Raw genomic sequence first — 16,039 nt, 5'->3', positions numbered from 1 at the left:
TACTACTGAAAGGAGAATAATCAGTAACTCCATCTAATTTAAAGTTGATTTTCAACTGATTAAAATGTTTGCCCCTGAAAGGAGAGCAGAGTGAATGGGGGTGTGGCAGGAGCCTTCAAGGATGGCCCCCAATGATCCCCAACTTCACACAGCCGCGTGTATCCCCTTCCTGCATGGCTGTGTGATCAGTAGTGCTGGTAAATTACTTCCCAGATTACACTGGAGGCACTTCAGCTTCTATCTTGGGCTCTCTCGCCCTGCCCAAGTTATCAAGAGTTATCACACGCTCTGGGGGAAGCTGTGTCATGACACCCGGCCCTATAGAAAGCCCTCACCTGGCGAGTGAGGAAGAGAAGCTTCCCCCTGCCCACAGCAAGCTCAGGAGTGGGTCCCTCCAGCCCCACTCAAGGCTTCGGAGCCTCCAGCTCCTGCTGACATCCTGACTCCAGGCTCACGAGAGGCGCTGAGCCACGACATACGCATCAAAATAAGGATGCTAACTTTGATGCGGTACCACGATCTAATCCTCGGACCTCCTTCAGGCTTTTTCCTACCATCCCAGCAAGACCTTCCCAGCAAAAAGAATGAAGCCCCAAACCACGGGTTGCATTTAGTTCCTTCAATCTAGAAAAACGCCCCCGTCGTTCCTTTACTTTCATACCTTCGATTGTTTTACTTCCATATTTTTAAAGCCTACAGGCCAGCGATTTTGTAGAATGTCCCTCAAAGTGGCTTCATCTGACACCTCATCATTAGAGTCAGAACAAGCATCTTTGACAAGAATATCACACGAAAACAACGCTGTGTTTTCTTCTCGTTGCATTTTCCTGGCTGGCGCATGATTTAGGTGGCACCTGCCAGGCTTACTCACGGAAAGGTTGGTCTTTTTCCCATTGGAACAAATAAGTATGTTGTGGGAAAGTACTATGCTTAGTAAGATACCCTCTAGATCAATTCATGTTGTTGCAAATGGAAAGATTTCAATGCTTTTTTTTAATGGCTGAGTAGTACTCCACTGTATTTTGTGTATGTGTGTATATACGTATACACACATATATACACACACACACACACACATATATATATATATCTATATATATATCTATATATAAATATATATATATATACACACACATATATATGCCACATTTTCTTTATCCATTCATCTATGGATGGGCACTTGGATTGCTTTCGTATCTTGGCTACTGTAAATAATGCTGAAATAAACATAAGGGTGGTAGGAAAGTACATTCTTTTAAAAGTAATCGCTACACCCAATGCGGGACTTGAACTCACAATCCTGAGATCAAGAGTCACATGCTCCACTGATTGAGCCAGCCAGGTGCCCCTGGTACTTTGGACTATGTAAATATCCCAATCCTTATCAGATGTTTAATTAATTCATTTTTAACTTGATAATACAGATTCCTATTGCATCCAATGATTTTTATAATCATTACTATAATTACTTATTTTAAAACTCAAATTATCCCGTATTTGTGCAGTAGGAGCCCTTTCGAGCTGGCTCCTGTGTCATTTTGAGCATGTCCTTACTTTCTGGCACAATGAAGTGCTCCAGACTCATCTTGTATTTTCCCTGCCCTCGTCCTGGAATCAGTCATTACCCCTTGGAGCCCTGGCTCCTGTTCATAGAGAATAGCATTTAGAAGCCAAGATCTGGGCACTAAGTGCACTTGCGGCTACTGAAGTCTCACTGTTCCCAATTCCTGTCAGTGGACACAGGGAATATACGTATTTCTAACCTATTTACATCTCTATTTATTCCTATCATTTATCTTTCTATATTGAAAAAACCTTGAGTTCACGCCGAGTGGTAGCCAGTCTCCAAGATGGTCCTTGATGACCCTGCCTCCTGGGATTCACGTCCTTGTCTGAAAGGCACAGAGACTGTAAGAAATGAAGAGAGGCTGTTGGGCATCCAGAAGTCTACTGGAAGAAAACAGGTGGAGCAAATCACACAGCTGCAAACACATACTACTACCTTTCACGAAAAAGGAAAGATGCCCCAGAGGGAGGAGCAAAGAGCCATGGAGAGTCACTCCTGGGCAGGAATAGAACTGAATCCCAGTCAGTGAGCTCCCAATATTTTCTTGGCTGCATTTCAAACTGTCTTAGACCACTGACTGCGGTGTGCCTCCCATTTTCCCCCTTTATGAATAGGTCTACAACAGTTATCCTACGCCTATATCTCACCATTTGTGCGTTGGTGTGTGTACTTTAAGGGGTGGGGTGGGGAGGGGCTGATAATTTGTGTCTTCAGTTCATGAGTCAAAGGAACTGCCTTTGAAGAGTCTTATCTGCACCTGGATGGCAAGATCCTGGACTTTGAGCGGGTGCTACACTGGGATGAGATTTGGGGAAGAAGGGTGAGCATATTTTGCATGTGGGACCCACAGGAATCATTGCAGACTAGAGGGTAGACATTGACAGGCAGCCTTCAGGATGGTCCCCATTCTTACCCCAGTGTGATTTCCATCCGTTGCATATGGGTTGCACTTAGTGATGGCTTCTAATGAACAGGATAAGGCAGAAGTGACCCTGTGTCACTGAGACTAGGTCTTAGAAGGCAATGTGGCACTGCTTCGGTTCTTAGATCACCCACTGTAGGGGGAAGCCAGCTGCCATGCTGGGAGTTGTGCTATGGAGAAGGCCACATGGTGAAGAGCGGAGTCCCCTGGCCAACAGCCACATAAGTGAGCTTGAAAGCTCTAGTCAAGCCTCGAGATGACTGTGGCCCTGGCTGGCACTGTGACTGCAACCTTGTGAGAAACCAGGGGCCAGGACCACCAGCTAAGCGGTTCCTGCATTTCTGACCCACAGAAACTGGGGGATCAAAAATATGTTTTGTTTGAAGCGGCTAAGTTTTAAAGGTAATTCTTATGCAACAACAAATAGCTAATACAAGGGTGCCTGGCTGGCTGAGGTGGAAAAGCATGTGATTCTTGATCTCTGGGTTGTGAGTTCGAGCCCCATGTTGGTGTAGAGATGACTTAAATCAATAAAACTTAAAAAAATAACAAATACACTCCAATTGTCCAATTTCAGTCCATCCCTGTGGGGTTCATTCTTGATTTCTCTCTTTCCATATTTGTAACTCCCTTCTCTGACAATGAGAAGCCTGGCTCCCATTAGTCTTAACTAATTTGCTTGTCAGTCTCCTTCCATGCAACCAATGTCCGTTGCTACCGCCACTTTATTCTCCTCTCCTATGTTTTGATCCAACTCATCTGTTAACACGCTCATAAGGTGGCTGCACGCCCCCTCCCCCGCCACATGGATGCCCTCCTCACCACCTCGCTCCAGGCCTCCAGTCTCCTTCTCCAAGCCTGTCCTTCTCCAAGCCTGGCTGGACACCTGTCTTTTTTTTTTTTTTTTTAAGTTTATTTATCTTGAAAGAGAGAGAGAGAGAGAGAGAGAGGAGAGAGGGAGAATCCCAAGCAGGCTCTGTGCTTCAGTGTGGAGCCTAATGCAGGGCTCGATCTCAAGAACCACAAGATCAAGACCTGAGCTGAAATCAAGAGTCAGACGCTTAACCGACTGAGCCACCAAGGAGCCCCTGAACACCTGTCTTGCTTGGCCCCTGTGTAATGACCCTTGGATTGTATTTCCCTGGAAAGCGGAAGAAGGAAGGATAGGGCAACATTAACTTTTTGAAGACTCTAGCCCCGTGGCCCCACATTTAAAAAAATTTTCCCCACATGTTATGCTTCAGATTCTCCCTCTCTCTCTGCCCCTCCCATGCTCATGCTCTGTCTCTCTCTGTCAAAAATCAAAAATAAATACACATTAACAAAAAAAAAATTTTTTTTTAAATTTTCCGCACATTTTAGACCTAATTCTTTTCCCATCATGGTTACATCTAACCCTTCTATCCCCTATTATTGCCGTATTAGAAGTTAAGTCTAAATGTTTGGCAAGATTCAGGGTAAACCATTTGGCAAAAGGTAACGCTGCATACTTCCTATCACATCGCAGGGCATTGTCAGCTGCAACCTGCAAACAGGAAAAACTGAGTTACCTGCCGCGCAAACAAGAAACTCACCAGAACCTGGAAGAAATCTCCTTCCTCTGGCAGTGTCCCTCCAGCGCCCTCTATCGACAAAGCTCACCATCAAGCGAGGTGGCAAATATAGAACCCAGGTCTATTATCCCAGAGCAAGGCGAGGAGGGTGGATGTGGAACTGTCAATAAAGTGGTAATAATGGAGCGATTATGAGTGAAAATGCAAGACACAGAACAGTGTGCACAGTGTGCTGTCTTCTGCGGAGGCAAGGCTGGGAAATTATGTGTCTTGGCTTAATTTTGCACAACGGAACACTGGAATGATACATCTAGAAACTAGTAAACACGGTTACCTGTGGAGCAGTGAGGAGTGAAATAAGGCTAGAAGGAGTGGAGATCGAAGCGTGATTTCCTTAAAATGCCTTCTTATGTGGTTTTGACTTTTGAACCAGGTACTTTATATGCCCCCCCCAAATAGAATTAAACAAAACCCCCCCCCCCCCCCAATAGAATTAACAACAACAACAGGAAGCAAAAGGGTTTATTCCACTTGCTGGATGGATTGACCCCAATTACCAAGGGGGCATTGGGTTGCTGCTACACAATGGGGCAAGAAGGTCTGCAACCAAGGGGTTCTCTGGGGGCGCCTCTTAGTGCTTCCACACCCAAAAGAAATGGTTAATGAGAAGCTATGGCAACCCAAACAGGCAGGACAGTTGGAAGACTCCCACCGTCTAGGAACGATGGCTTGTCAGTCCACTCTGACCAGCTGAAATTTGGCCCGAGGGCAGGGGACGCATGGAATCGGCAATGGAAGAAGGAAGCCATGGATGCCAAACACAGCCTCCCGATCAATTTCAGAACTGAGGACTGCAGTTCGCTTTGTGCATTTTCTCTTTCCTTGCCATCTGTGGGTGTTTGTTTGCGTATGCTGTTCCTGTCTTCACTCTCCTCCTTCCCGTTTTTGTTTTTGTTTTTTTCACTTTATTTACAAGTTGTTGGAGGTGAACTTTACAATTCTGCCTTTAGGGAACAGAATTTCCTGTGAAGCTTTGACAATTTGAGGGTCATTAACGTGGCCCACAATGGATCCGAGGACCGCTTCTACTGTGCAGCTCCTCACTCTGGGGAGAAGGTGAGAAACTCCACATCTCTGAAGTGTGGTTGTATCTTAGGAGGCGGAAACACAGAGCTGTTTTGCTGTGCCGAAGTCCAAATGCGGGTAGGAAGGTGCACACGGAAAGCCGAGTAGCCAAAGGGGGTGAACATGGGAGTTGCCGATTTCTTCTGTCAGCTCCAAATCTATTCTTCAGTCCTTATTCTGTGATAATGGAGCCCGTCTTCAGCAGTAGAGGATACTGGAGCGGGGCAGCTGTGGGAGGAAGGGTTGCGTTGCACATCCATCGCTTTTTTTTTGCACTGCAGCTGCTTTGGCCTGCCTGACCCCAGAAGGAGCAGTTTCTCTGAGTGTGAATTCTGACTTCTAGTCCCCCATCGTGGGCCAGCGCCCTGGCGGGGGATTTCCTGCCTGCCAGCCTCAGCCTGTGACTGGGCCAGCTGGGGCCTGGAGTAACCAGCACAATTCACCACTGTTTGGTGGGTCACAACCATTTCTCCAATGAGACTGGGCCTTGGGACCAGAAGAATTGCCCAGCCAACCCTTAACCTACTGAGAAACATACATTGTTGCCATTAATTAGTTTATAGAGAGAGCGAGCGTAAGCGGGCGAGGGGGCACCCGAAGAGAGAGATAATCTTAAGCGGGCTCCACACTCAGCATGAGGACTGATGTGGGGCTTGATCCCACAACCTTGGGATCATTTTTTTTTTTTTTTTTTTTGAGAGAGAGTGAGAGGGAGAGAGAGAGAATGAATGAGCATGGTAAGGGCAGACAGAGGGGGAGAGACAGAATCTGAAGCAGGCTCCAGGCTCTGAGCTGTCAGCACAGAGCCCGATGCGGGGCTTGAACCCATGAACCGGGAGATCATGACCTGAGCCAAAGCCAGATGCTTAACCAACCGAGCCACCCAGGCATCTCGAGGTGATATGATTTTTATTCTCATTTCAATTAAAATTATAGATTGTGTTAGTGATTTTCCTGATATCGAATCATCCTTGCATTCCTGAAGTAAACCCCTACTTGGTCATGAAGTACATTAGCTTACATTTAACCTGCCATTGGAGGTTTGCCATTATTTCACTCACAGTTTTGCATAGATGGTCTTATATTTATGCAACTTTTCTCAGGTTTAGGAAACATTGCTAGAGTTAACTTCTTAAAAATAATTTGGAAGTTTTCCTGCTATAATCTGAAATAGCTTAAGTAGCACTGAGATCATCTGATATTTGAAGGTTTGGAATAATTCCCCTATGAAACCTTATGGGCCCGGCAGGTTGTTACTTTTTCTATTTCTCTTATGGGAATGTGTCTGCATAAGATTTCTCTCTCTCCTGAGGTCAGTTTTGGCTAATTATCAATATTGTCTGGGTTTTTCAGAAGTATTTGCATGAAAGTTGTTCAAAGTAGCATCATATCAAAAAACATCCTTCATTTCATAAAAGCCATATGATCATTTCAATAGATGCAGAAAAAGCATTTGATAAAGTACAACATCCATTCATGATAAAAAAAAAAAAAACCCTCAGCAAAGTAGATTTAGAGGGAACATACCTCAACACTGTAAAGGCCTTAGGTGAAAAGCCCACAACCAACATCACACTCAAAGATGAAAAAAACTGAGAGCTTTCCCTCTAAGTCAGGAACAAGACAAGGATGTCCACTCTCACCACTTTAATTCAGCATAGTACTGGAAGGTCTAGCCACAGCAACAGCAATCAGACAAGAAAAGGAATAAAAGGCATCCAGATTGGTAAGGAAGAAGTCAAATTTTCACTACTTGCAGATGACATGAAACTGTATATAGAAAACCCTAAAGACTCCACCCAAAAAACTACTAGAACTGCTAAATGAATTCAGTAAGGTTGCAGGATATAAAACCACTGTACAGAAATCCATCGCCTTTCAATACACGAATAATGAAGCAGCAGAAAGAGAAATTAAGAAAAGAATCCTGTTTACAATTGCACCCAAAATAATAAAATGCCTAGAAATAAACTTTAACCCAAGTGATGAAAGACCTATACTCTGAAGACTATAAAACACTGATGAAAGAAACTGAAGACAATACAAATGGAAAGAAATTCCATGCTCATGGACTACAAGAACACACATTGTTAGAATGTCCATAAATCTACAGATTTAATTCAATCCCTATCAAAATGCCAGCAGCATTTTTTTCACAGATCTAGAGAAAACAACCCTAAAATGTGTATGGAGCCACAAAAGACGCCACATGGCCAAAGTAACTTGAAAAAGAAAAAGAAAACCTGAGCTATCGCAAGTCCAGATTTCAAGTTATACTACAAAGCCGTAGTAATCTGACCCGTATGGTAGTGGTGCAAAAACAGATGCATAGATCAATGGGACAGAAGAGAAAGCCCAAATATAAACCCATGGTTATATGGTCAATTAACTTCGACAAAGAAGGCAAGAATATCCAATAGGAAAAAGATAATCTCTTTAACAAGTGGTGCTGGGAAAACTGGACAGCTATATGCATAAGAGTGAAACTGGACCATACACAGTATGTGTATACCATATGCAAAATAAACTCAAAATGGATTAAGGACTGAAATGTGAGACTCAAAACCATAAAAATCCTAGGAAAGAGCCCAGGCAGTCACGTCTCTGACATTGGTTATAACAGCATCTTTCTAGATATGTCTCTTGAGGCAAGAAAAACAAAAGCAAAAACAACAACGACAATAACAACAAAAAACCCCCAAAACAAAAAACCAAAAACCAAACAAACAAAAAACAAAACCAAAAAACAAAACTATTGGGACTACATCAAAATAAAAACCTTCTGCATGGCAAAGGAAACAGTCAACAAAACTAAAAGACAATGTACTGAATGGGAGAAGCTATTTGCAAATGATGCATCCGATAAGGGGTTAGTATCCAAAATAAATGAAGAACTTATATAACTCAACACCAAAAAACAAAACAAAACAAAACAAAACAAAAACACCCCCACAAATAATCCAACTAAAAAATGGGCAAAAGACATGAACAGACATTTCTCCAAAGAAGACATCCAGATGGCCAACAGACACATGAAAAGATGCTCATCATCGCTCATCATCACTCATCATCAGGGAAATGCAAATCAAAACCACAGTGAGATACCACCTCACATCTGTCAGAATGGCTAAAATAAAAAACTCAAGAAGCAACAAGTGTTGGCCAGGATGTGGAGAAAAAGGAACCTTCCTGCACCGTTGGTGGGAATGCAAGGTGGTACAGCCACTGCGGAAAACTAAAACTCAAAAAATTAAAACTAGATCTACTCTATGATCCAGTAATCATACTACTGGGTATTTACCCAAAGAATATGAAAACACTAGTGCACCTCTGTGTTTATTGCAGCATTATTTACCATAGTCAAATTATGGAAAGAGCCCAAATGTCCATGGATGGATGAATGGCTAAAGAAGATGTGGTATGTATATATAATGGAATATTGTTCAGCCACAAAAAGGATGAAATCTTGTCATTTGGAACAACATTGATGGATCTAGAGAGTATAATGTTAAGTGAAATAAGTCAGAGAAAGACAAACACCATATTATTTCAATCCTATGCAGAATTTAAGAAGTGAAACGAATGAGTGAAGGAGAAAAAACCAAGCAACAGACTCTTAACTATAGAGAACCGATGGCTACCTGAGGGGAGGTGGGGGGGGGGGGGTGGGAATGGGTTACTGGGTGATGTACGGAACTGCTTGATCACTATATTGTACTCCTGAAACTAATATAACACTGATGTTAACTACAATGGAATTCAGATTTAAAAAGTTTCCTTTTTTTCAATAGTTGCTTCCCTCTTCTTTGGTGTGTTTGTGCTTTCTTCTCAGCTTGACTTGGTCAACTCTCAGTTTGTCTACTGTGACAGTTTTCTAATATTTTTCTATTATTTGCTCTTTCTGCTTAGTTTCCTTTGTTCCCTTCCTAATTTTGAGCTTGATGTTTCTTTTCATTCTTTCATTTTTTGTCAAGGTAATTTCCCCTTGATTCAAATAAAGGTTTTATCATATTTAAAGAGATCCTACAGTTAGTTTGTATTCGTCTTTCGATCCAAGAGTAATCTAATAGAGAATTAATTACATTTCCAGTTGGAAGGGACTCTTTGATTATACAGTTAATTTCTGGTTTTACTGCATTGTGATTAGAGAATATGTTTGTATCATTTCTACCTTATGGAATATATTAAAGTTTTCTCTGTGGCTTAATAGAAGGCCAACTTTCATGAATGTTCCATTTGTGCTTGAAAAGAAGGCATTTTTCTCTGCTATCAGGATATGAAGTTCCGTATCTGTCTGGATGAAACTTTTATCTTTGTCCTCTTAACTTGTCTTGGATTTAGAAAGGTGGGTTAACCGGTTATTAATATGTTTTTATTTATTCTTGCATCTCTACAGTTTTTGCTTTTTGTGGGTTGCTGTTGTGTTATTTGATGCATAGATACTCTTACCTATCATGTGTTCACCGGGAATTGTAGCTTTTAGCATTAAGTCACTTCATCTCATTTATTGTTTTTGAGGCTGAATTCCACCTTGTCAGATACCAAGATTGTAATTTCTCCCCCGTGCCATTTTTGGCTTGCATTTGCCTGTGCCTATCCATTGCTTCATGTTTAGCCTTTCTGAATGTTTATGTTGGGTGTGCCTAGAGTGGATTGGCATAGAGTTGGTTGGGCTTTGCTCTGTGATCTGGGATAGATTGACTATAGTGGTGTTCTATACCCTTACCTTGACTTCATGAAAGGCAGGGTATACTTTCCAACCCTTTGACTTTGGGACTGGGCATGGAGTTGTTATGCTCGATTGGGTTTTAGTGGACATTGCATGAGCAAAGTTTGGAAATGTGAGCACTGTTGGGCTTGCCTTCTTGTACTCTGTCCTTTTGCTGTGGCCAGGACATGCCTCAAATAGGCAGTGGTCCAAGGAGAATGAGGGACACATGGAGCAGACCTAGACCCAGACTGAAGCTCAGAGCCGAGCTCAGGCTAGATCAGAGGAAATTCCAAACAATCTGCAGATGCTCGGGTGAGGAATAAATATTTATTGTTTAACGCTGCTGACTTTTGGGGTTATTGGCCACACAGAATTATTATGGCAATAGCTGAGTGGCACAGGAGCCAATCTTAAAATCTTACCGGGGATCTAAGCATATTTACATTTCTTGATACAAGTGATACGTTTGGTCTTGTTCTGTGCTTATGTTTTACAGTTTCTGGGTGTATCCTGTTACTGTGTATCCTTCGCGCTAAGGTCTAGTCTCTTCTCTCTCCCCGCCCCCCACCCTTTTTGCTTTGTTTTGGGGTTATTTTTAGGAAGGCTCACATTTTTGTCCTAGGGATTATCCTTATAATAACACCTTCAAATAATGTTCTTAGTCCCCTTTTTTCCTAACTTTTATATTTGGCTTCACCAGGTTTCAATAATATCGTCTAAGTCTCATGCTTTAACAAGACAGCAGTGAATAAGTTTCTTCTACTCTTTCTTCTCTCCCCTTTCCCCTCCCATTAAAACACTGTGTTATGTCTACTTGTCTTGGCACGTGACATGGTGTGGTATTCATTCATCCTTATCCATTATGTTTTAGATCTACATTTAAGTAAATCCAGTGCTCGTCATCAGTCCTTTTGCCCAAATTTGTCAAATCTCTCGGATGGATGGTTTGTCCTAAAAGATCCCTCCTGAAAGGACTCATAAATAGTATACTCACTCTTGTATTTCAAAACCAGTTTGAAGCTACTCGTCTAGACCCTGGAACCTGAAAGCCAGCCTGGCTGGATACCAAATCCCTGCCTCACGCCTTTCCTCGTGTCTTTTTTAAAATGTTGCTTCTCTGTTATCTTGATTTACATGTTATTTTGAGAAACCTGAGACCAATACGATTTTCCTTTCTTTTTATCTGACCTGATTTTATGGCCTGAAGATCCAGCGACTTTCTTCTTTATCTTCAAAGTTCACTAAGTTTTCCCACGATATGTCTTTCAGAACTGGTAACTCTGGGTTTGCTTTTTCCCAAGGACATAGTGGACTCTTTCAGGATGAAGTCTCAGCTTTTTATCACAGGACATCGTCTTCACTTATAGTGTTACATCTTAGGTCTATTTCATTATTTTGTTTTTCTTCTAGGATTTCACTTATATGAGTGTTAACCACTCTTTTCTCCATCTGCTGAATTTATGCTTCCTCTCTGATCTCTAACGCCTCCCTACAGTTTCATTTTCTTGAGTCCTTTTATTGCCATCCTTGGTGTCTGTTTCCATACTTTCTGTTGTATCTGCTCTCCTTTGGGCATGTGAGATAATTTTGTGTTTTTCTTCAGTTTTCTCCCTGAGTTCAGTGAGCTCCCTTTGCACCTGGTACTTGTCCATTTCTATTCTGAGCTCGGGACGCTACGGTTTGCAATCCTCCTTCATGTGATGCTGCTTGTTTATACCTAACTAGTGATGGGGATGCTGTTACAATTTTCCCCTGCTTTTGGCTTTTTATCCGGATTGCATGTATTGCGTATTTTTATTTGCTGAACAGTTTTCCAAGTTTTCTTCTGAAAGTACTTTGTATGCATGCTTTATGTGTTTGAATTGCATTTCCTTTAATAAGACACTTTTTTTTTTTGACGTCTTCTGATTCTTTGACAGCATCTTGCTTGAAGAGGGCTCTTCTCTTAGCTCCTTCTTTTCCTTCACTGCCACACCTCCAAGGGAAATCTATTTCTAAGGTGCTCCCTGTTCTCCAGCAGTGTCTTCTGTCGCCTCTGGGTCCAAACCTTTCCATATCTCTTCCTTTTGACTCCAGCAGGTCTCAAGCCTTCTCTCAGCATTTCTCCAAGCAAGGTGGGTCTCTCTCCTGATGGGCATGAGCCCTAGATGTGGCCCGTTTTTACCGCCATTAGGATGGCACCAGTTTCTCTTTCCCATGCAGTCTCCGCCTGGATTTATATATTTTGATTTGGGGCTTGATGTCAGCTCTTCTAGTCGAAGATGTTTATTTTCCCACTGACCTTTCATTGAAACGTCAGTAAACTTCCCTGGTAAACGGTAGGTCTGAGCTACAAGTGACTTTATTTATTCTTTTCCTGAACAGTTCTTTTTTTGTTTTGTTTTGTTTTTTAATTTTTTTAACGTTTATTTATTTTTGAGACAGAGAGAGACAGAGCATGAACGGGGGAGGGTCAGAGAGAGGGAGACACAGAATCTGAAACAGGCTCCAGGCTCTGAGCTGTCAGCACAGAGCCCGACGCGGGGCTTGAACTCACGGACTGCGAGATCATGACCTGGGCCGAAGTCGGACGCTTAACCGACTGAGCCACCCAGGCGCCCCAGTTCTTTTTTTTTTTTTAATTTTTAAATTTATTTTTGAGAGACAGAGAGTGAGCAGGGGAGGGGGAGAGAGAGAGAGAGAGAGAGAGAGAGAGAGAGAGAGAGAATCTGAAGCAGGCTCCAGTCCCTGAGCTACCAGCACAGAGCCTGACGTGGGGCTTGAACTCATAAGCTGTGAGATCATGACCTGAGCTGAAGTCAAATGCTTAACCAACAGAGCCACCCAGGTATCCTCTGAACAGTTCTTGTTAAAAATTTTGTTTAATGTTTATTTATTTTTGAGAGAGAGAGAGAGAGAGAGACAGACAGACAGAGCGCAAGCGGGGGAGGTGCAGAAAGAAACGGAGACACAGAATCCGAAGCAGGCTCCAGGCTCTGAGCTGTCAGCCCTGAGCCCGATGCGGGGCTCCAGCCCACGGACCGTGAGATCACGACCTGAGCCGAAGTTGGACGCTCGACCGACCGAGCCACCAAGGCGCCCCTTTTCCTGAACAGTTCTTAAAGGATGTGGGGCCAAATCTCAACTGAGGTGGCTGGGATTACCCGCTGGCATTTTTATCGTGGAACGGTTTCCTCCCTGCTAACTCCATGGGAGATGAGGAGTAACACTGGTCACGCTGGAGGTAGGGGTAGAGCACGGTTGCAAATAACAGGAAAGGAAGAAAAGATTCCTCGAGAAATGCCTTAACATGAAGCTGCACATTAGAAACGGGGGAATCGGCCCTCACGACATACCTACCATCAGCCGGCCAATAAATCTTTATTACAGCCCATTCTGTGCTGAGAAGTGGGATGGGTCCCCTTGGGTAGTGAGCACTGACTTCAATACACTGACTGGAGCGGCATCTCAGCTGCCACGTGGCTACCAAAACGGTGCCGACGTTCACCCCAGGAACCCAGCACTGAAGCTAGATTCAGGGGTCTGATCCGGGTCTCAAATCCTTACCAGAATCACCAGAAGCCACTCACCAAATCCACTCAGAAACTATTATTTTCTTCTGTTTGTTCCTTGTTCACCAAAATAACACTATCTGTCTGTCAAGTACATCATGGGACATCCATACGATGGGCCATCATGCAGACGTTATAAACTGGTCGAGTCTTTCGCACTAAGGGGAAAAAAGAATACAATTTACACATACAAACTTGTACTAAACCGTATGCCGTAGAATGCAACAGCTCCGCAGTAAGCCTAGGAAACGTGGCACAGACTGTCTAGCTTTCAGAGATTCACAACGCACATCATCCTTTCAAAGGCTCTGAGAAGTCCTGTAGTAAAAGGCCAGTTTCACTTTGTCTAATCTGGCATTTCCTACACGTTTTTTTGATGGTGAACTGTTTGTCATGGTGGGCACCAAATAACACTTAACAAACCCTTTGGGACACACGTAGAAGATCTGAACCAGGTAGCTGAGAATACATGTGCGGAGAAGCCGGTGGTAGGATTGTGGGTGATGTTTTCCCCTGCTTTGTATGGATCTATTCCTTCCAAATGCTCTAAATGTTAAAACACATTTGGCGAGGTCTAAAACATAATAGCCTCCAACCGCTGCCTCAAGTGCTCCTGGAAGTAACGAGGCATGCCAGTAGGCCCAGTCGGCCTCTCCCCAGCCCGTGGGCCCCACACCGCTTCCCCAGGCCCCGAGCTCATTCTCAGCCGCTAACTTGCATCATGTGTTTTAGCACTAAATTTCATCTTTGGTCCTATGGTGTTCATCTATTCATTCAACAAACATGTACGGCCATTCTGCTCGTGCCTCGGGTTGAGATTACGGCAGGGCGCAAGAGTACCCACTGTCCTGACCTCGTGACCTCTGCTGTCGCAAAACGATCACACCATTGAATATACAACCACGGGGAACGCATCTCACCGGGAGCAATGGCTGAACTAAAAAGTTTCTTAGATGAAACGGGAGCTGACTGAACAAAGATGCAAGGAAAAGCGTCCCACCTTTGGGGGAAGGGAGAGAACACACCTGCACAGGCCCAGTGGCAGGAGGAGACACAGGCTGTCTGGGCATCTGAAAGGCTGGAGAGCAAGGGGAAAGTGAGGGTGATGGGGCCAGATCATGCAGGCCTTGCGAAGGCCACGCAAAGGAACATTTTCTTATTTTTTTTCCAAAACGTTTTTAATGTTTTTTTTTAAATTTATTTTTGAGACAGAGAGAGACAGAGCGTGAACAGGGAAGGGGCAGAGAGAGAGGGAGACACAGAATCCGAAGCGGGCTCCAGGCTCTGAGCTGTCAGCACAGAGCCTGATGTGGGGCTCGAACTCACAGACTGTTGAGATCATGACCGAGCCGAAATCAAGAGTTGGACGCTTAACCGACTGAGCCCCCTCGGGCACTCCATGATGATGATACGCTAGGATCAGCCAGTGGTTTTGCTGTGACCACCATCCACCCCCCCCCCCCGCCACCCCACTCCTCCTTGCAACCATCAGTTTGTTTTCAGATGCGCTTTGACATCTGACAGTCCTGTGCTGGTCCTCGGACACAGAGAAGTGCATCAGATGCAGCGCTGGCCCCCACGGGGCTCACAGTCTGTCGGTGGGGGCGGGGGAGACAACACAAAACCGAGAATCATCACCTCGAAGCACTGGCCTAGCCGCTCACCTACACCAAGCAGCTGGCGAGTGCAGCCCCGTGAATGGTGGCACCAGACAAAACCAGAGCTCAGTGTCTCGGGCTTTTCAGTAACCAGCCTCACCTGCTGAAGAGCCTCTCACCAGCTGGGAAAGGAATGACTGCCGAGCTGCAGAAATCAGAGAACATCTTTCGATCACAATTCACTTCTCTATGAAGGGCAGGCCACAGCTAGTTTCTTTTTTCTTGTCCACAAATTAGATCTACCGGTTTTGCTTCACTTTATGGAATGAAACGGAAACTTTAAGGTAGCATTCCCTGGAGCTGAATTTGGTTCCAGGAAAGGAGAAATCGCACAGGCCAATCCCATTCTCACAGGTAAAGCAGAATTCACCTTCCTGGGTTCCTTTTCTTGTTTTTATTTTTTATTTTAAAGAGAGAGAGAGAGTGAGCGCATGTGAGCAGGGAGAGGGGCAGACGGAGAGAGAATCCCAAGCAGGCTCCACGCTCAGGGCGAAGCCTGATGGGGCTCGATCCCACGGCCCTGGGATCATGACCTGAGCCAAAGTCAAGAGTGAGATGCTCAACCAACTAAGCCACCCAGGTGCCCCTCACCTTCCTGGTTTTTGCACATCGCATTAATCATCGCGTGGGAGAACGGGCTGCTTTGACCTCGTAAAATAACCTCTCCTCAACCATTTGAGGACTGGTTCCCCCACGTCATTCCCAGTCCATGTCAACACTCCAAAGGACCCATCTCCTCTCTAACTCAATGGAAGCCCTCAAATTGGCTGCAGGTTGCTAGAAATTATATCTACCTTTGATGGGGCGCCTGGGTGGCTCAGTCAGTTAAGTGTCAGACTTTGGCTCAGGTCATGATCTCACGGTTTGTGGGTTCGAGCCCCGAACAGGGCTCTGTGCTGACAGCTCAGAGCCTGGAGCCTGCTTTGGATTCTGTGTCTCCCTCTGTCTCTGC

The sequence above is a fragment of the Panthera leo genome, chromosome A2 (genome assembly GCF_018350215.1).
Source record: "Panthera leo isolate Ple1 chromosome A2, P.leo_Ple1_pat1.1, whole genome shotgun sequence".
Classification (NCBI taxonomy): domain Eukaryota; kingdom Metazoa; phylum Chordata; class Mammalia; order Carnivora; family Felidae; genus Panthera; species Panthera leo.
The sequence above is the reverse complement of the archived record's forward strand: the minus strand, read 5'-3'. Positions refer to the sequence as shown.